Source organism: Lissotriton vulgaris, chromosome 4_1, assembly GCF_964263255.1.
Source record: "Lissotriton vulgaris chromosome 4_1, aLisVul1.2, whole genome shotgun sequence".
NCBI lineage: Eukaryota > Metazoa > Chordata > Amphibia > Caudata > Salamandridae > Lissotriton > Lissotriton vulgaris.
Window position 1 is genome coordinate 1,310,490,924 of NC_141691.1, and position 21,877 is coordinate 1,310,512,800.

General features: G+C 44.7%; 2 pseudogenes; both read right to left on the bottom strand.

Moving 5' to 3' along the window:
* Positions 1 to 1,899: 1,899 nt before the first annotated feature.
* Positions 1,900 to 18,777, bottom strand: LOC147723921 (serine/threonine-protein kinase LATS1 pseudogene; annotated as a pseudogene).
* Positions 18,778 to 20,374: 1,597 nt separating this feature from the next.
* Positions 20,375 to 21,478, bottom strand: LOC147723922 (serine/threonine-protein kinase LATS1 pseudogene; annotated as a pseudogene).
* Between the last annotated feature and the right edge of the window lie 399 nt (positions 21,479 to 21,877).

Below are 21,877 nucleotides of genomic sequence, written 5' to 3' on the forward strand. Positions count from 1 at the left end.
AATCATGAGGAGGACCAGTTAAGGAAAGAGCAATATACTCAGACCAACAAAACCCCTATCAGAACTCCATTATCTGAGGAGGGACCGATAGGTACTAGTCAAAAGCACAGGCGGAAGACAATCAAGAATCTGCAAGACCTGTGCAGGACCAGACAGGATTATTAAAACGGGTTCAGGATGAAGAAAAAATTCCAGGCCCAACAAAGTCATATCCTGGATCAGGTCAGATCAGTCTAAAAGAATCCATCCAGGCGGAACAGTCAACAGTAATAAGCCCTGAACAAGGTAAGTTAGAAAGGAAACCTGAAGTTGAAGAAAATCAAGTTGTGCCACAACTTAAAGAAAACAAAACAACATTTGAAGAATCAGAAAGCACAGTGCCAGCTAAAAGACTCGGAAAAGGTGCTAGAAGGCCTGGTTTTGTTAAAAGACTGAAATATCGCCTAGTCACAATAGATGAAGAGCCAGAACAAGCAGATGAAGTGACAAGTCAAACTGAACCGTCTACAAGCAATCAAAGAAGGAGAAGTCCACGCCTGAAAAAGCTGAACAATAAATTCAAAGGCCCTGAATTGACAAACGTCTAATACAAGGAACTAAACATATGAACGGATAATTCAGTAAGAGGGCCTGCCCTCGGGTAGTGTCATTCTATCACGGATTAGGACGGACTATTTCCAGAAACAGTAAATGTCTATAGGCACAGTTTATAAATACAATATTTGCATAAATCAGAGAGATTTCAAGGACGGAAATACTTGTTGGGTACGATTAGCAAAAAACCTTTGAAACAGGTTGGACTGACTAAGATTTGATAAAAGCAGGAAAGAAGTTTTATTCAGAAAAAATAGGATCAATTGATTTTACATATGTACAAAAAGCAAAAAAGAAAAAAAACTTATTTTAGCAATCTTACTATAGTACACTCTATTTTAGGTCTTCCAAACAAAAGCATAGCAATATAAAGTTGTAATATACAGTTCATTCTGTTTTGTCTTTAAAAAGAGTATTAAATATTTCTAAATTTCTAATTAGGAAAAATGGAAACCATGAATATTTGTAACTATGTTCCACGCTTTCGGAAGCTGACAAATAATGTACTGGAGCCAAAAATATTTGAATGTACTTATTTCTTTGCACAGTGACTTAAAACCATTGCAATAATAACACCAACGGTACAACCTTAAGTACATTAGTAGTACTGGACTTCACATGTATTAGTATAAAATTGTTACTCATAAAAGGCAGTCTTACGGAATATCCCTACTAAAAATAAAACCACTGAATCAAGGTTAAAATGTAAATTACACCAGCAGCTATTGTTTGTCTTGTCAAAATGTCAGTGCCAAGGTTTGAACAGTGTCCGGTCAGCCCCTAGGAGACAGAATGGCAAGTTCAAGTTTGTGGTGGGAGATGCCAAGTGTGAAGCTGGGCTGAGGGTGGAGTAGGCCTGATTGAGGGCTGCTCCTAATCGGTGAGGACCAGAATCCCTTGGCTATATACAGAAGGTGCTGTTGGTCGGGGGCCGAAGGTGAATTGGAGCCTGTCGTTACTTCTGTGTTGGCCAGCCTGCCCTAGTTTGTCAGAACCAAAAATATATAGGAGGACTGAGGGTCATATTATCAAAAACGACAATAACATTATTGCCGCTTTAGTGGCAGGAAACTGCTGCTAAAGCGGCGATTAGGGGCTTGATAATATGCCCTAGAAAATTCCAAAAGAAGCCCAGGTTTGTGGTCTTTCACACTAGAACATGGACTTCTATTGGAATTCTCTAGGGCATATTATCAAGCCCCTTATCGCCCCATTAGCGGCAGTTTGCTGCCGTTAAAGCGGCGATAATATTATTGCCGTTCTTGATAATATGGCCCCTGAGTTTTTCTTTATCGGAAGGCTGCATTATTGTAACAGTATAATTTCTTTTCCACTCCTTGACCTATCACTCCACAGCTTTTCTGGATCCACCGGGTCAAAAGTCGAGGTGTTTGTTGAATAGGATATTTTCAGAATGTACAAAGCTTGTTGTTGTTGGATGTCACTAGAAAAGTGGATACTTTAAAAAAATAGATGCACTAATATTTCATCTGCACCAGTACTTAATTTGTGCCAGAGCTTTCCGGTGCTCAGCACCAGTACTTATTTTGCAGGGTCGGGTCTATTTCATTTTCCCTCCCTGGGAGTTGTGCCAACTGAAACTTAAAATTAAATGTATCTGTTCTTGTTCTCCTTCGGTTCCAATGTCTGTCTGGTGTGTCTGCATGAGAATGATAACTACATCACATTAGTGATGTCACCCGTGCATGCCTGCCTTTCACCAAGGCACGTTCTCATTTCCATATTCCATTGGATAATTGTGGTTCAGGGTGGGTGATGGCTGAGCTGGCGTCGGGGAGGCAGGCTGGGAAAGTGCAGGACTACGTTGAGAAAATGATAAGTGCATCACTGTAAAACTACGGTGTGCAGAGATAAGAGTTGAAATGACACAAACGTTTTGTTCCCTTCTGGGCTTCTGGAGTTCGGAAAGGTCAAGATCAAGAAACGGGCATGTGTTGAACTTAAGGTGAGTGTGATATGAAGATAATGATAGTTTGGTTGAAAGATTCCAGTTTTTCACTGCCTGTCTCCCCTCTCCGTGCTCTTGGGCTCACTTCTCCAAAAGAAATGTTTACTTAATGTTCACACAATGGCACATACAAAACATTGCATGAAATGCAGCATAAAATAGAACAGTGTAAAGCAAAGTTATCATTTAAAAAAGTTCCTTACAATGTTGCCTGCCCCTTCCATTTTATTTTCTTGCATTTCTTTAATCCTTTTCTGATAATAATGTGCTCGCTTAGTGCCAAGAGGCCTTTTTTAATGAGAACACAAATTATTTTATTTTGTGTTGCTATAGTTTATATTCAAATCACTTTGTTGTGTATGGGATGCTTTGCTAAGAAGTCCTTACATGTCAGAAAACAGCAAATAAAACGAGGTGTGCAAAAAGCACGATTTTAACACTGTGTGCTGATAAGCAGTGCATTCACATCTTAGTGCCAGATGTAGGTAAATGGCATTTACCGATTCGTAAATACCTAATTTTACCGATTCGGTATTTACAAATCGGTAAATGCCATATTCGGTAACATTTACCGAATCGTTAGGATTCGGTAATTACCGAATCGGTATTTACCCCATATGAATCAATGGCAATTACCAAATTGGTAAATACTGATTCGGTAAAATTACCGAATTCTCATGGGGGACAGGGGGTCACTTTGACACCCTGTTGCACCCCTGATTCTGGCTTGTGTGCCATGTGATACACATGCATGCCCTTAGGGCATGTTGAGGAACCAAAATCTGAATTAGGCCTAGTAAAACACATAAATACGGTTAGAAATTAGCGTGATGTACCTATTAAACTAATTTAGGTGTTCGAGTATTAATAAGCTCACATATGTAATATCATTGGGATTAACGTACAACTTTTTTAGCTTTTCGTCTTCTCACTAGCAATATAGTTTGATCCGACGGGGGCCATCTTGGGGCCTAGTTCGCTTGCAGCTTTAGTGGAAACCTAACATTACACTTAGTAAGAGTCGTTCTCCTGAGAAATAGTCTGACAAATGTAACAAGCTGCTGCAACTGCACGTCAGGCCTGTCAAGGTTGTAGGTGGGAGTAGGCTGGATAAGCACATTGCAGGAGGCGCTGTGCGGACTCTCCTAGAACTGGCAGAAGGAAGTCACCCTCCTCGACCTTGCTATACCGAGCTGAGCTAAAACTAAGGATGCTCTGTGTGCCATATATGGTCTTTTCTTTGCACCAACCTGTACCAACTTGGATTTTTCCTTCTTAGCTAACGGTTTTGAAATGTAACAGTATATATGTGATCTGTTGATAATGTGCCAGCAGTCTTCTCGGCGGACCTCGACGGGTTAGGTTGCGAGAGGCTCCTCTGGCAGATTTTGTTTGTATAATAAACGATTGGACCTTCTGCACTGCCAACTGACTGATTATTAGTAAATGGTATTAGGGCTATTTGTAAGTATAGCTCTATTGGGTTGTAATACATTTTCAGTACTTCAGTTGGGGACTCCGCGTTGGGGTCATCCCTCTGTAATCAGAAAGGAACGGTACATTGGGAAGGGTGATCTTGATCGGGGCGAAGGATTGACCGAAATGTTTGAGGGTTGCTCCGCTCTCCCGATCGAGAGAGCCCCAGCTGCTAGTGGCCTCACGCCGGAATCCTACGGGTGTAACCCGGGAACAGACCACGTTGGTCTACTGGAGTTGGTAGTGGAGAATGCGCAATCAAACCTGAGTGCACCAGGTGAGTGACTTGTTTTGTTTTGTGTTGGATATCCTTTGGATTTGGAATTTGGTGGTTTCAGGCCACTGAGAACTCAGAAGGGGGTTTGACGGGGCAGTATTGAGACTGCACGGGCAGACACTCCTGTCTTGGAATATTTTGGAGCGTAATAGAGATTGGAACCAGACGCCTTGGTGTAACTTGCGAAGTGTACACCCAGCCGGACTGCTCTCGGAAAGGCTGACAGCTGAGATTGGGTAGCCCTCGGACAGATCTGGAGCGGCACTTGGAAAAGCGGGCTCAGCCAGATTAGTCTGGGAGGTGAACCATGAAGGTTGCCGGATGGTCCGTAGGTCGGTCAAAGGTTTGAAGAAACCTGTGTGGCTATCTCTAGACAGTCTAAGGACAAGACTGTTTGATTCTGATGCTTGATTTGGGTCTTTTCGTTGTGGAAATATTGGAAAGAGTTCTCCATAGGTAGGAGTCGAAGGGCTCCACCTTCTGTCTGATATACGTTTGCTTGTCTTTTTATGTCGATGTAAAGGTTGTGGTCGATCTATATGTGTGTAATTGAATTTGATTGTAAACATGGCCATGTGTGTGAGAGTGTTGTACACTAACCGTTTCCTTTTCAGCTAGAAGTAGTTAGATTCTAGAGAAGGGGCAATGCTGTGTATTTGTAAGTTATGCTTCGGCTGCATTTGCCAGAGGGGTACGAGACTGGATGAAAGCCAACCAGCCCCTCCAGAGGGAAATCCCAGTCATGATATGTATTGTAAACATGGGATTGGCCCACTCCTATTTAATACTTTATGGAATAAGTACACCAAAGATAATGTAGAACTACAGTGGCCGCTGACAGGATCTTTTGATGAGAAAAAGATCCAATATTTGCAAGACCGTCTGTTTGCTAAACGCAGCAGACAGGCCATGTTCGATACTCTCAATACATGGCAAAAGGAGGCAAAGCGGATACGTATCAGGGCAGAGAAATTAATAAAGATAAAGCAAGGACAAACTGTGACTCAGAAAGCCATTGCTCATGATAAAAATCAGACCGAGCAAAATATTGAATGTTTAGATAGACAGTTCAGGTTACAGGTAGACAAGAGTTATGTGACTCGAAATGAAGCGGAAGATGAGATAGAGGATTTATTGAATGTTCGGCCTCCGCCACCGTATGCGCCTCAGCGCATATACCCCGCTGTGCCTCTTCATCTGGCTATTGCCTCTTTAGCCTCCGCCCCGGAGGCAGGCGTGTCTCTCACCCCCGTAGGTCCTACTTGTGCCACCACTACCAGATTGAGAGACACGGCTACCCTTATCCCTGACACACGGCAACCCCCGGAAACTTCCTGTATAGTTCTGGCAACCCCGAGTCCCATATGGACATCTCAATCAGCTAGTGCGACCCCTGAGGAGAGGGAGCTTACTCCATTGGCGGATCCAGGTGGAATGAACGCTAGGCGACTGTTTACGAGAGCCTCTTTGGGCTATAGTGATAAGGAGGCTATAGAAGAACAGGCTGTCAAATGGATGCGGAAGGATGTATATACAGTGGCCGATTTATGGAGTACCATAAGAGACCTCGAACCGGTTATGCAGCAACATGCATTGCATCAAATGTCCCGTTACCTTATTGACGCATGGGAACAATTCTTTCAGGACGGATTAGCCCCTCAAATATTGTATGACATCTTGGACCGAGCTCATAAGTTTGATCTGAGTCCGGTGGAAGTGTACAAAAACGTAGAAACCTTGGTGAAATACCGGGGAAGAATGTTCGTGAAATGTCCCAACTGGGATTTCCAATATCCCATGAGGGAAGTGCATCCTATTTTCCATCCTGAAGTGCCTGAAGCACGTGATGATAACAATCAAGTTACAAGAGCTCGAGTAGATGCACGGTTTCAGGAACAATGGGTATATACACCATGGAAATGAAGCGAGGTCCTTGCTTTAAAATCACAACTGCCTGACCCTCGTAAGAACCCCACCGCTTACTATAAAGAACTAACTGAAGCTGCGGCATTGGCTGTAATGACTTTAGCAGATGTCGAACTGTTTTTCGGGTTGCTGGTTCCTGTAGACATATGGTGACAGGTTCATGACACTGATCACGTAGCTGAACTAGGGGGGGACTTGGAATCAGTTAAAAGACTGGGACCGAGACCGCAAACCTGGGGACAAGCCCAGAGATGAAATTACTACCCTCCCCGCAAAAATAATTGCCTACATGCACACGCTGATTCCCCCATGTAAAGTTTATTGGGATAAAATGACTGCTTGTAAACAGAAGAAAGACGAAAGTGTTTCCGATTTCTTCACTCGGTTTGAGGGTACTTTCATCGACTTTAGCGGGCAGGACCTAGTCACGGAGAGCGGGGTGCGGTTGTTTGTAAACCGTTTTGTGACTAACTTGATACCTGAAATCTCTGCTGGGCTGCAGGCCACCGAGAGTACTTGGACTACCTCTACTCCCTCTGTGATATTAAGTATGGCCCAATACTATGAACAAAGGGAAAATGAGAGCAATGATAAAGTGGAGAAAAAGGCAAAGGATCTTAAGACTCGAGTATTGCTGCAGCAAGTAATTCGAGGACAAGGAGGAGGGAGAGGACTGATTTATCCCTAACGGCGCGGCCCCGCAGTTAGGGCTAAATCAGTGTGCTTATTGTAAACAGGAAGGACATTGGAAGGACATTGGAGAGCTCAACGTCCGTTACTGCTTGCCCAGAACGGAGCTGTCCGGGGGGGGGACGTGGGCGAGGCGGCCCAGACCAGAGCGATATGAGTAGGGAAGAAGTTGCTCAAGGCAAGCGTGAACAGAGACATTTTGATAACCCTTAAGATAGGCAATACTATAATGAGGATTACGCATTTGGAGAACAGGATGGACATGATCATCCACAGGACAGCCAAGGACAGAGTAGGGGCCAAGTGTCGATCCCAGTCAATCAACAAGGACCCTATGTGAAAGGGGAATTGATGGGGACTTCCGAGAATTTTCTAATTGACACAGGAGCAATGAATAGTTCTGTTGCTCGATCATTGGTCACAGGGCAAAATAATGTATCAGTGGGATTTTCAGGAGTTCCGTGGTAAGCCCCATCTCTAAACCCCTCCCATTCACTATTGGTCCTGCAACTATTGATTCCCCCTTTCTGTTGACCTCACATTGTGGTGAGAACTTGTTAGGTTTAGATATGTTGAAGAAGTTGAATGCGAAAATCTATTGTTCCCCCGATGGTGTTTACTTAACGATACAGCCCCACACTGATAACATGAAACAGTGCTTTGCCAAAAATGAACCTCTTCCCTCTGAGTTTGATGCCATCCCTACTACATTATGGGCAACAGGGGATGCGGATGTCGGTAAATTAGACATCCCTCCAGTCCATATCATACTGAAACCTGGTGCGAAATTAACACGTATACCCCATTACAAAATTTCGCCTGCTGGCGAACGAGCCTTACTCTCAATTATTCAGGACTTTATTGATAAAGGGGTTGTTGAGGAAACAGCTGCTAATATTTGTAACAGTCCTATTCTCCCGATTTTGAAGAAATGCTTCGTTTCTGGATCCCCTGTGAATATTGATGCATATCGTTTTGTGATAGACCTGCGGGAGGTTAAAAAGATTGTAGCACCACAGTACCCTTTAGTGATTGATATCACCACTATACTAACAATGATCCCACCAACTGCCCAATATTTTTCAGTCATTGATCTGAAGAATGCCTTCTTCAGCATCCCGATTCATCCAGACAGCCGGCAGATCTTCGGCTTCTCGTTATCTGGCCGAAGCTTTAGATTCTGTCGTGCACCTCAAGGCTATACTGAAAGTCAGAGCATCTATAGTCAGGCCCTTAAGGCCCTGTTGGACGATTTAGTGTTACCCTCAGGCAATGTGCTCTTGCAATATGTGATGACCTGTTGATAGCGTCCGACACTGAGGAGGGTTGTAAGGATGCCACTGTTAAATTAATGCACCATCTGGCAGCGAAAGGCAATAAGGTGTCCCTGTCTAAGTTTCAATACTATCGACATGAGGTGACCTAATTAGGTCATCTACTTTCGAAGAAGGGTAGACGTTTGACTCCTGAACGAATTACTACTATTTCTAACATGTCTGTCCCTTGCACCCAACGTAAAGTTTGTGCTTTTCTTGGCATCACTGTCGCCAAAGGATGCCTAATTTTTCTCTCCTTGCTAAACCTTTGTTACATTTAACCCCTAAAGATATGCATGAACTTCTTCCATGGACTGATGAATGTCAGCATTCTTTTGATTCTTTGAAATCTGCTCTTTGTTCTGCACCCATCTTGGGTACTCCTAATTACCCTAAACCCTTTGTACTATACGTGCATGAGGTCAACGGTTGCTCACTTTCAGTGTTAACGCAAGGATTTGGTGGTAACCAAAGACCTTGCGCTTACTTCTCGGCCACATTGGATAATGTTGCCAGAGCGCTTCCTAGCTGTCTGAGGGCCACTGCAGCTGTTGCGGTGGCCATCTGGCAGTCGGAGGGGCTCGTTCTAAATTCTAGCCTAACAGTGATGGTCCGACATGCTGTGGATGCATTGCTAAATAAAACCAAAACACAGCATCTTACAAGCGCTCGCCTCACTGGTTATGAATTGACACTATTTGCTCCACATATTACGATTATGCGATGTGCCACGTTAAATTCTGCCACATTGCTACCTCTCCCTTCAAGTGAAACTACAAATGATGTACATGATTGCATATTTCGAACTGACGAAGAAACGGAGGGGGGGATTGACCTCACTGACATTCCTCTATCTGACCCCCAAGGGGAATTATATGTGGACGGGTCTTGTTTCAAGTTAGAAGATGGCACAACAACAGCTGCATATGCAATCACCACACTGAAAACGGTAGTTGAGACTTCTCGAGTTCCCTATCGATCAGCCCAAGCAGCTGAACTGGTGGCATTATTACGAGCCAGTGAATTGAGTGAGGGACTCAAGGTTAACATCTATACAGACAGCCAATACGCCTTCGGCGTGGCCCATAGCTTTGGGCGGCTGTGGAGGGAGCGGGGTTTCCTCACCTCTCACTGTCAGAAAATACAGAATGGCCCCTTGGTGTTACGATTACTTGCTGCCCTAACCCTACCCAAGAAACTAGCCATAATCAAATGCAGTGCCCATAAGGCGGTGGTAAATGAAGTAGGGGAGGGGAATGCCTTTGCTGACCAGGTTGCTAAACAGACGGCTCAGTCCACATTATCGACTATGTTTGTAACCTCTTCTGCAAGATGGGTGGAAGAATCTGATTTGTTCAATAATACCATAGTGTGAAAGATATACAGAAGGAAGCCACTCCAGTTGAATTGGTGCGATGGGAGCAGGAAGTGGGAAGGTTGGACGAAAATAACTGTTGGGTTGATTTGACGGAAAAACAAAGATGGCTGTTACCCAATGCTTTGGTTCAAGCCGTCGTAACTATGGCTCACGGTCCAGCTCATATTGGAGCTAAAGGTATTTGTGCTTTGTTGGACCCAGTATGGAAAAATCCCAACATTCAAAAGATGGCTGTCCATTTGGTCCAATATTGTATGGTCTGTTTACAACACAATCTGGGAAAGGGAGAAAGTGTTTTGAGTGGGAATTTTGCACCTCCTATTTTACCGTTTGAAGTACTCCAGATGGATTACATCCATATGGAGCGCGTCAACAACTTAAAATATGTTCTGGTAGTGGTTTGTGCCTTTAGTAAATGGGTTGAGGCTTACCCAACTAAGGAGAACACTGCTTTGGCTACAGCAAAAGCCCTTACCAAAGATTTCATCCCTAGATACGGGCTGCCCCATTTGATTTGGTCAGATAACAGGGGGCATTTTCCTGGGGCCCTTGTTAGACATATCTGTGACGGACTGCAGATACAACAGAAGTTTCAAGCAGCTCGGTACCCTCAGTCGGCAGGATTAGTGGAAAAGTATACTGGGATTCTGAAACCAAAAATGGCTAAGATTCAGGAAAGTACTGGTTTAAAGTGGCCTGATACCTTGCCCCTGGCCCTCATGTCATTACTTGTTATCCCTCATTCACGTTCTGGTCTGTCTCCCTCCGAAGTAATCTTTGGGCGACCTGCTAATGTATGGGGAGTGCCCAGACCACGGTCCTTTACCGATGTAGAATATCCTATGTTAATTGATTATCTATATACTTTGACTAAAGACCTCCGTTCTATTCATCAGCAGGTAGCATCTATACTGCAGTCCCTGCCAGAGGGTCGTGGACATCGATTGGAACATGGCCATTGGGTACTGGTCAAGAAGTACGAACGAGACACCAGCCTGGCTCCGAGGTGGTCTAAGCCATATCAAATCCTTCTTGCCACGCAAACGGCTGTAAAGGTGGAGGGGAAGAAACACTGGATCCACATTTCTCATCTCAAACAGTTACCACTCCAGCTTCCTTATGATCAGCAGCATCCAGTTGGAATTTTGACCCAGGAAAGTGAGAGAGTCACTGCATTTGTTCCTTTTTCCGACGCCTGTGAAATAGAACAAAGGCAAGAAGAAGGAGTGACAGGATCGGGCCGAACGGTCCCAAGTGAATCCGCAATTGCCCTTCATCCTGTCACCGATATCCCAGTAAGCAGGGGCTCTGATGAAGGAAACGTACCTTCGGTGCTGTTCTCTGATCAGGAGGTGCCAGGTCATGTATGTTACAACCTGCGGCCAAGAAAACATCACAGTACCTCAGATGCCACGGTTAGGAGATAAGGAAAGACTTGAATAAGTAGGGTTTGTTAGAATTCAAGTCTGAGGTACTGAGCGAGACACTGGACTGAACTAGTTGAGAGCTGGAACTTTGGTCTTGCGCTCTGCTCAGAAAGAAAGACTGTCACGTGTAAACGGCCAGGTTGTACATTGGATTTCCTTGATGACAACGTTTTGCTTTCTTGAGATGAACGATAGGAGTCTGCCTGTGAGACTCTAGACGGACACAGGGAGACCCATAGTACTACTATTATGACCGATTGTTGGGTTTGTGGACTTTTGCCATCAGTTATGCATAAACACGACTTATTCCGCTCTCTGCCCTTATCATACTTAGGTAGCTGTGAAGCATGGTTCCAAATATTCTCCGCCATGTACAACCATTATGTGGAAAACCCCAAACAGTACTCGGAAAAAGATTATAATATGATTCTATCTTACATTGAAACACACCAGGGATTCGATCCAGCGGGAAATGGGGGAAAGGGGTCACTGGACCAAGATGCTTGCATGAATTTGTATACTACTAATGAGAACAGTACTTGGTTGAAAGATGAACTTTATGATTTTGCAAATTTTTATCAATCTCAGTATTTCCAGCAGTTTGTCACCAGGAATGTTACAAGTGAACGCATTATGCCAGTCCCTATCTTGAATACTTCCTCTGCTTTCTGTGTACAATGAATTGGGCATGTACAAGTTGGGAATAGTGTTTGTAATTACACATATAGAATGAAAATATTTAGCAGTCCTCCACTGTTGACACCACCAAATGTGTATTTTGTATGCAGGGAAAATGCTTACACCTGGTTACCACGGGGATGGGCTGGGCAATGTTACCTGTCTTTCCTGTACCCCCCGTATACATAGCATCATCAGATTATCACAAAACTCTTCAACTTCATAACACAAAAATAGTTTCCAATAGACAGCGAAGGCAGCTCGGAATGACTGAGGTTGATAACACTGATACTTCCTTGCAACAGTTTACGGATTTTACAAAGGGATTGGTCCCTTTTTGGGGACCGATATTCAATAGTAGAGAAATAAGACGATTGTCCAGGATAGTGGAGAATGTCATAAATATCACTACTGAGATTATGACAAATATTACAGTAGAGCTTCAGGCTACGAGGCTCGTTTCTCTTTAGAACCGGATGGTTCTTGACGGTATCTTGGCTGATCGGGGAGGAGCATGTCGGGTGATCAGCAGTTCCTGCTGTGTTTACATTCCAGACTCCGCCCCCACGGTTCACTTGGCTATTCACTCAGAAATTGCATAGCATTATGGCTGAAATGCACACAGAGAATGGATCCTGGTCACTCTCTAGTTGGTTTTGGGGGCTTCTATCTACTTGGGGTTGGAAATTATTGATGATAGTTGCTGGAGCTGAAGGCATCCTCTTCACTTGCTGCCTTTGTATGCAATGTGGTCCAGCCTGTTGCTCCTGTTGTGCCACCAAATTGACAGCCATGCTTGTCCCCTCTCCTACCCTTTCTAAGCCTCAGATGCTCCAACAAGAGATTTGTGAGTTAATGGCCATTGATGAGGAAGTTTTTCAGGATTAGTATTTCTCTTAGTTAGCTACATCACGCTAAAAGCAGGGTTTGTTGAACCAAAATCTGAATTAGGCCTAGTAAAACACATAAATACGGTTAGAAATTAGCGTGATGTACCTATTAGACTAATGTAGGTGTTCTAGTATCAATAAGCTCACATATGTAATATCATTGAGATTAACGTACACCTTATTTAGCTTTTTGTCTTCTCACTAGCAATATAGTTTGATCCGACGGGCGCCATCTTGGGGCCTAGTTCGCTTGCAGCATTAGTGGAAACCTACCATTACACTTAGCAAGAGTTGTTCTCCTGAGAAATAGTCTGACAAATGTAACAAGCTGCTGCTTCACCACGTCAGGCCTGTCAAGGTTGTAGGTGGGGGTAGGCTGGATAAGCACATTCCAGGAGGCACTGTGTGGACTCTCCTAGAACTGGCAGAAGGGAGTCACCCTCCTCGACCTTGCTATAACGAGCTGAGCTAAAACTAAGGATGCTTTGTGTGCCATATATGGTCTTTCCTTTGCGCCAACCTGTACCAACTTGTATTTTTCCTTCTTAGGTAACGGTTTCGAAATGTAACAGTATATATGTGATCTGTTGATAATGTGTCAGCAGTCTTCTCTGCGGACCTCGAGGGGTTAGGTCGCGAGAGGCTCCTCTGGCAGAGTTTGTTTGTATAATAAACGATTGGACCTTCTGCACTGCTAACTGACTGATTATTGGTAAATGGTATTAGGGCTATTTGTAAGTATAGCTCTATTGGGTTGTAATACATTTTCAGTACTTCAATGTATGTGTGCCACATGGCACAGGTGTACATGCACATATGTGCATGTACACTAGAATTCGTTATTTACCACAAACTATTATTTCGTGGTAAATAACAAATTCTTTTAAGGGCCTGTGGCACTGTTTTCAGTGCCACCTACATCTAGATTTACCAATTCGGTAAATTTACCGATTTGGTATTTTACAAAATCTGTACATTTACCGATTCAGTAAATTTACCGATTCAGTATTTTACTGAATCTGTAACTTTACCGAATCGGTACATTTACAGAATCTGTAATATTTAGGCCCCCTACATCTCAAACTCCAAATACCGGTCGGTAACGGCCAAAATCGGCCGTTACCTACCGGTATTTGGCCACCGACATCTGGCCCTTAGTGGTATTTGATACCTAGGTTCCTACACATCTTGTGCTTGGAGGACATGTGTAACAAATTCAGGCACACAAACGCCCGCTTCAGCCCAAGCTACAAGGTGTGAGTAGGCGTCCCATTGTGAAATGCCCTTTCACTTTCACCAGCCGTCCTGAAGCAATTTGATCTGCATGTGCCCTGGCAACTGATGATTGCTGAAAAGGCACTTGGAGTGATGCATTCTTCTGCTAATTTGTCCGTCAATAAAGACAAAAATCACTTGAGCAAACACTTCTGTGTTCTCCTCATGCCGAGCAAGAGACAGCAGGAACTGAGGAAGATATAGGGCAGCAGCAAATATGTGGACGAAGGGCAGTGTAGCTGATCAGAGAGATGCTGCTATTGTCTAATGGAAACTATTTTCTGACCTGGCTGGGAGCACAAGCAAAAGTTGTGATGATGTAAGTTTCAGGTGGGACCAATTACACATTTCGACACAGAAAAGACAATGAAAGAAAGAAACACCTGTTTAATATTCAAACTTTTGGTGACTCCCTCTTTTGTCTTTTAATATCTCAGGATGAGAAGGGGAAGGGCAGAGAAGGTGAGATGCGTGCCCCAGTGTGAGAGTCAGGCCCTGACTGATTTCCAATCCCTCCCCAGCAATGTCTGCTCTCTCAGCCTTCCCCACTCTACTCCGTCTCTCCCCAGCAGAGCTGGACCTCACTCTCTCCATACCCTTCCTGCCTGGTTATTCTTTCCTCAGAGGTCATTGCTCTTCCTCTTTCTTCCAAACCTCTTGCCTGCAAACATTTTGCTCTAATCCCTTTTCCTACTTTTGCCCTCTCTCTCTTCAGCTACACCTGCTCTCTCGCTCCCCCTGCCTGCTTTGTTATCTGTATTGCCTTCTTTTATATCCTCCCTCTCCTTTGCCCCTTTCTTCAGCAGTACCTTCTTTCTAGCCTGTCCCTTCTCCTCGCACTGTAGTTTTTCTCTGCTTTGTAAAAACGGTGTTTCACTTTCCCTGATGAGACTTACCACAGTCACAGCCAAATCATGGTGCAGTGTATGCACAAGATGAAAGTTATATGGCTGTAGAGAGAAATTGGGCAGTTGATTGAGGGAGGAGGCCATGAGCCCTTCAGAAGCAACGGTCACAATCCAAGTCAGGGTTAACCTTAAAAGTTACTAATTTAATATGTGCCTAACCCTCTGATAGCTTGGCACAAAAGCAGTCAGGCTTAAATTAGAGGCAATGTGTAAAGTATTTAAGGAACACACAAATAGCTATATTTGAAAACACAACACAAAAAAATTCCGCACCAATTTAGAAAAAGAGTAAAGTCTAATAAATTATTTGACACTAAAAGGCCAAAAATCAAATTAGTAGAACCGGAGATGTGCAGTTTAAAAGATTTAAGGTAGGTATTGGACCTTAAAGCACAACGCTCCACAAGTAGTCATCTAGTAGTCAAGACCAGGGGAAATTCACAAGTTCAGGCTGACTTCTATGTTACGGGGACCAGGACACAACCCAGTATTCTCTTTTCCTCAAATCAGCACATAGAGCACCAGAAAATTTCATGTATTGCCTTTCAGTGCATTACTAATTTTAGAAAATATATGTCAAAATTGTCCCTCAAATGCACTTTTAGATTTCATTGTGTTTCAAAACTTTCTCTTTTCTCTGTGAAGTAGGTCTCATATCGAAACATTACTTGGGGAACGCTGGCTGTCTATCTGAAATTCAGATCAGGTATTAAATCTGGCATTCAGCAGTGCCAGTTGTGGGTGTGTTCGGAGCATATTGAAAATTAGGTGGAGCCAATGGATGGATTAGGTGGAGCTGGTGAAACAGGGTGTGGCATCCTAAACACATTGGAGCACCTGCACTAAATATTTTTCAAATTAAGCACTGATCTGCTCCATCCACGACTAGTTTGATAATAAGATTAAAAGCTTCTAGGATCAGCTTGGCATGAGGATGCTTACCAATTTATCACCTTTATTTGGGTTTCTGGGGGTGTCTGAGCAATAAACTGAGGATGTCCAACTAGCATTTCATTAAGAATAACACCTACACTCTACCAGTTGCAAAGGTACATATAACCTGTTGCTAACAATACTTATGGTGCAATTTAGTTTGGTGTCGCAATCAATAAATGTATCAGGCAGCATTGATGCCGGAAGGTTGCCCTCCGCTCAAGTGTCTTGGGCCAGTCTCCACAATGACAGTTAGAAGGGTCTCCCAAGTCATTGTTGAAATCCATGCTGCCTTGTTGAGGATGGTCACTACTTTGGTAATATTTGGAATCATGAGACTATCAAAATCCTGGCCAAAGCCTAAAGTCTCTCAGTTACTCCGGCCATCGCAATCAATCAGAATGTTATCAGGTTTGACGTTCCAGGGAATGAAATCCAATTTATCAACAGCACATGTAAGTTCAGCGATAAAGAAATGTGTCAGATTCTCAGGAAAGATGCCCATTCTTATAAGCAAGCTCATCATGTCTCCCCAATGAATGTAGTCCATCACAAAGTAAAAATTATCCTTGTCTTGGAATATATATTACAGGCGGACTACCACTCAATGACAGCCTGCAATGATGTTGCTCTGCTTTAATATGGGCAACCTGATTTTGCAGAAGCACGTCTTTCTTTCTGAGCGTTTTTGTGGCAAGAAAACATTTGTTTACGTTTTTCTTGCCAGACAGACATCACTAAATGCCCCAATGCTCAGTGTTTTGATTTTTCCAAACATGATTTTAACCATCTTGGCTCGCCTGGGGAAGATGTAGTTCCATTCTTTCTGGCACAGCATCTTTCTCAACTGATCCTGTACATCTTGGGATAAACCTAACCACATCCTTTCATTCTCCAGCTGTTTATTCAAATGCGTTCTAAGGTAGTGAGACGTTAGGATGTCCTGCACATGCTATTCCATGAAACATTTGAAGGCCTGGGGTGAGTAGCTCTAGATGCCAGGCTCCGTACGCTGTTCATCTCTCTTGCTTCTCGTCAGTAGAACAGGATAAGTAGCTATCTGCTTCATTTCTTTGTCTATACTAACAAGACACTCAGAACTCATTTCCCCCTTCTCCTCTTTATTCAAAGGCAAGGCTAAACAAAGTTGTTCCACTTTTCTAGGTTGTGTTAATAAGGTATCATATGAAAATACAAAGAGGTTCTTAAGTAATCAATCAAACAGTACTTGTATAGGTGGCTAATCACCCGTTAGGCTATCCAGGCCCAGATCCAGGCCCTGCATAGATGGTCTTGTTAAAAAAGCCAGGTCTTGAGTCTCTGCCTGGTCTGTCAATGTTCGGGATGTTCGGAGGCGGAGGCATTCCAGGACTTGACGGTGAGGTGTGGGAAGGAACAGCATACACTGTGGCTATGATGGATGTACAGGGTCTGTGCAAGTGCGAGGGAGGCAAAGTGGTATCTGGATGGTTAGTGGAAGCTCAGTCTGTGGTTCATGTATTCTGGTCCTTGGTCATGGAGGGCTTTGTATGCATGTCTGTAGTTTGAACTGGTATCTTTTCTGAATGGGGAGCCAGTGGAGTTTCCTAAGGTATTGAGAGATGTGGGTCCATTTGAGTAGGTTGAGGATTAGACTGGCCACTGAGTTCTGTATTGCCTGGAGTCTTCCTATGAGTTCAGGGGTGGTTCCTGCATACAGTGCGTTGCTGTAGTGCAGATGGTTGGGGATCGGGGCTTGTATGACTGTTTTCATTGTGCTCTGTGGGGAGCCATTTAATGTTTCTTCCTAGCATGCAAAGAGTGTGGAAGCAGGCAGAGGATACTGTGTTGACTTGTTGTTTCATGTAGAGTTTGCTGTCAAGAACAAAGTTGAGGTTGCAGATGTGGTCTTTTGATGAAGGGCTGGGTCCGAGCTCTGTGCGTGACCAGATGTCATTCCAGAGGGAGGCCTGGTTGCCAAAGATCAGTACTTCGGCCTTGTACCTTTTGAGCTGCAGACTGTTGTCCTTCATCCAGGCTGAGACGTTCTACATAAAGTTGTGGAAGTAGGTCTTTGTGGTGGCGGGGTCTGCTGAAAGCAAGAGGATGAGCTGGGTGTTATCTGAATATTATATGATGTTGATATTGCGGGTTTTGATGATGTTGGCTAGAGGCATCATGGAGGTGTGGAAGAGGGTAGGGCTGATTGATGAGCCTTGAAAGACACAGCAAATGGTGCTCGTGTGTTTCAAGGTGAAGAAGGGCAGGCAGATTTTCTGCGTTTGTCCCGTAATGAATGATGCAATCTATCTGCAATCTATCTGAGTGCATCTCCTTTTTTTTCTGATATGGTGAAGTCTCTTGATGAGTGTGTGGTGGGAAATGGTTTTGAAGCTGCAGAGAAGTCATGCAGGATCAGGCAGCCAATTCTCCTCTGTCGAATAGGGCACAGATATCATCTGTGGCGGCAAGCAGGGAGGTCTCTGTGCTGTGGTTGACTCGGAAACTGGATTGAGAAGTGTCTAGCAGGTTGTTTCTCTTTAGGTGTGCAGTGAGCTGGTGGTTGATGGCCTTCTCAGGGACTTTGGCGGGAAACTGGAGCAGTGAGATGAGGCAGTAGTTTTGGGGTTCATTACGTTCTGCAGAGGTTTTCTTGAAGATAGGTCTGACCTCTATATGTTTCCATGCATTGGGGGAAGGTGGCTGCGGTGATAGATGCGTTATGGATGGTGGTGAGTTGGTTGCTGATATTGTTGATTCCTAGGTTGAAAAGGCAGTGAAGGTAGGGATCCATGGGTGTTCCCCAGTGGATGGAGTTCATGATGGCTGTGGTGTATGGTGCAGTGAACTCTTTCCGTGCAGTGAGTAGTTGGTCAGGGGAGGCTTCTGTTGGAGGGAGGAGGCAAAGGAGGCTGGTAATTTGGGGTTTGAAGTTCCTGTAGGTGGTGGATATCTTGTGAAAGTGATTTGCTGCTAAGTCACAGAATCCTTGCGATGGAGGGGTCATGTTCTCTGTGGCTGTAGGGCTGGAGTACTCTCTGATGATGGTGAAGATTTCCATGGTGTGGTTGGTGCTAGCCTCAATGCGGACTGCTATTGTGTCCTTTATTGCATATTTGAGTCGGTTGTGGTATCTGTTGAGTACTGACTTGAAGGTGGCTTAGCCTGATCAGCTCTGCTAGTATGCCATCTTCACTCCAGTTGTTTGCAGCTACATTTCATTGTGATGAGTTCTGGGGCTGTATTACAGAAGGTGCCCTTGGGGCTCAATGGGCGTTTGCACTATAGACAGGGATGCAGACGCTTGTGCATCCCCTTCTATAATATTGATAGCGCTGGTGCACTTAAAGCACCAGTGCCATCAACACAGAGAATTCCCTCATTTGCATAGGGGCGTGCCCTAGGCAAATGAGGGAATTCCTTTGACTCTGTGACAACGCCATATTAAGGACACAGGCGATGAGTCAAAGAAGCCCTCAGGAGGCACACTGACAGTGTGTCATTTAAAAGGTGGCACTTAAAAACTGTCAGTGCACCTCTTGACAGCACCCTCTGCGAGGGTAAAGGGGATCCAATGGGTCCTTGCAGGCTGATGCAGTCACTGACTGCACCCGTCTGCAAGGGGATCTCAAAACCCCACCTGCAGTATGAAAACACGGAGCGGCTGCTCTGTGTTTTAACATGAATGTGCTACCCAGAGGGCAGTGCGAGGTCTCAGCTGCCCTTGAGGCAGTGCATACACCATAATGAGGGGCATTATCATTGTTTGCCCCCGGCGCACCTATTGCACGGTGCACTGGACGCAAACAGTGATAATGTGTAATACGGCCCCTGGTGTGTTTCAGCTAACTTGTTTGGTGGCTCTGTGGCTTTTGACTGGTTTGATAGGTTGGGGGTTGTTGATCCAGGTGTTGAAGTTTTTGACTGCCTGTTCCAGGTTGGTTGCAACGTGGGGTTGGGTGGTGTTGAGTGGGTCCATCCATTGGGTCAGTGTCACTTTCCTCCAACTGCAAAAGGAGGTGCTTGGAGGATTGGAGTGGTGCGAGGTGCTCATGTGATAGTGAAGAGGATGATGGAGTGGTTAGTCCAGGTGTTTTCAAAATTATGGCTGTATTTGATTTGTTGCTGGATGTGAAGAAAGGGCCCATTGCGTGTCCTGCCCTGTGTGTGGGATCTGTGACAGCTAGGCGAGGCCGAAGCTGTCCATTAGTTACAAGAGGCTTGCAGCATTGCTGTCTGTGGAGTTTCCACATGAAAGTTGGGGTCGGTGAGGAAGATGTAGTGCTTGGTTTCAATAGCGAGATGGGCGATGATGTCTGTGATGGCATCACAGAGGCTGGCACGAGGTCCATGGGGTCAGTAGGCGAGGGTGCCTTTGATTATAGTTTTGCCATCGTGTGGATTTGGATGTTCAAGTGCTCCATGTTCGGAGTGGTGCAGTGATCGGTGGTGGTGCAGTGGGTTTATTCTTTTTGGATGATGGTGATGCCACCTTTGTGTTTGTTGGCGTTGCCCAGTTGTGTCGTCTTATAGCCATGGAGTGTGGTAGTGGCAATGTAGGGGGCAGAGGAAGGGTTCAGCCAAGTTTCTGTTGAGAAGGTTACGTTAGGGTCGAGCATGGAGATTGTGTCCCAGCCTTTGATGGTGTGTTTGCAGAGCTATTTGGAATTGATCAGGAGGCAATGGAGAAGTTGAAGGGAGGTGTTGGTCGGCGTGGTGTGTGTGTTGCAGGTTTTTGTTAGGGCGATTGGTCCTAGGTTGTAGGAGAAGAGACAACATTTGCAGGAGAAATGTTCAGCTGTGGAGTGAGGCGATGCGCGGCAGCAGTTGTTGTAGTATCCCGGGTCCAGGGCTGAGAGACCTGCAGTGGAGTACCTGTGGGTTCCGGAGGGCCAGGGTTCTGGGCACTGGGTGTGGTCTAGTAATAAGTACTTTGGATAAGGTGGTGGAGGGCCCTGGTCATTTTGATCCTCCAAAACAGGTGACATAGGAGTCACATTTGTAGCTGTACACTTTGTGAAGGGTGCAGGATGGACCGTCTGCATTGGGTGGAGCATCTATGAAGGATGAGAAGAGCTAAAGCAGTGTGGAGCTATGATCATTACACCAGCATGCTTTTCACAGGTTGTTGAATGGGAGCTGGTGTCATTGCTGTTGCTGTAGTAACAAAGGACTGCCTGTTGTTAATAAGGCCATGACAATTTCCAAGGGGGTTATTAAAGCAGTTTGATCTAAGTAGATTATTCTGTTTTCTGGAAGGCATCTCATGCCCACTTACATGGGCTGACTGAGGTTGGGCATAGAAGGCTGTGGTCAAGATGTTGCCAGGCCAGGCAAAGTGATATTGTAAAGTTCCATGCTGTGCATGTTTCAGGTTGGCACCTATAGAGAGAGAGGTAGAATGTCATTGGTATACCCATAGGTTACAGCAGTTCCTTTTGCTTGCATTCATAGGACTGTAGCACTCTGTTGATTTGCAAGCTATTTGGTGAGCAGCTTGATGATTCACCAAATTACTTCTTTCTTGATGTGCCATAAAGTCTGACTGACCATTGCCACTGCCATTCTCCAGGTCTCCCAGAAGAATAATGGAACTTGTTGGAGGAGCTCTGCATTATGATGGCTTGCCTGCCTACTGGAACACGATTTATGGCTCTTGAAACCTGCGTAAGATGATTCATCGATAGTGCTTGGGATTTTGTGTACCCATCTGCCCATCCTCCATATAGAACAGGAGAAATCTAAGAGATCATGCACTCCATATTTCCATAATAATGTTTAGCTTGTGAGCTTGAGTCCCAGGAAGATGGTGTTGGAGTGGTTCCCTTAGGTGGTGGAGCTTGTCCTCTCGGAAGTGGGGTCACACTTCTTACTTGGGGTGGAGGAAGTGGGTTCACTCTCTCTCCATTCACAGGATATCGTTCGAGCCGTCGGCAATACGGAATGTAGGTGTTCTGCAGGGAGCCGTGCGCGTTGAATCTGGACACGGCGTGAAGATTACCCGTGCTGTTTTGTGTTCAGGATGAGGGTACTGGTCCTCTACCAAGCATTTAGCTCCTGAGAAGTTCAGTGAGCCGCCACGGGTAATAGCCGTGAGTAACACTATAGTACGATAATCTTTTTCACACTGAGAGCCTCACAGGAGGGTGCACCTTAGCGAG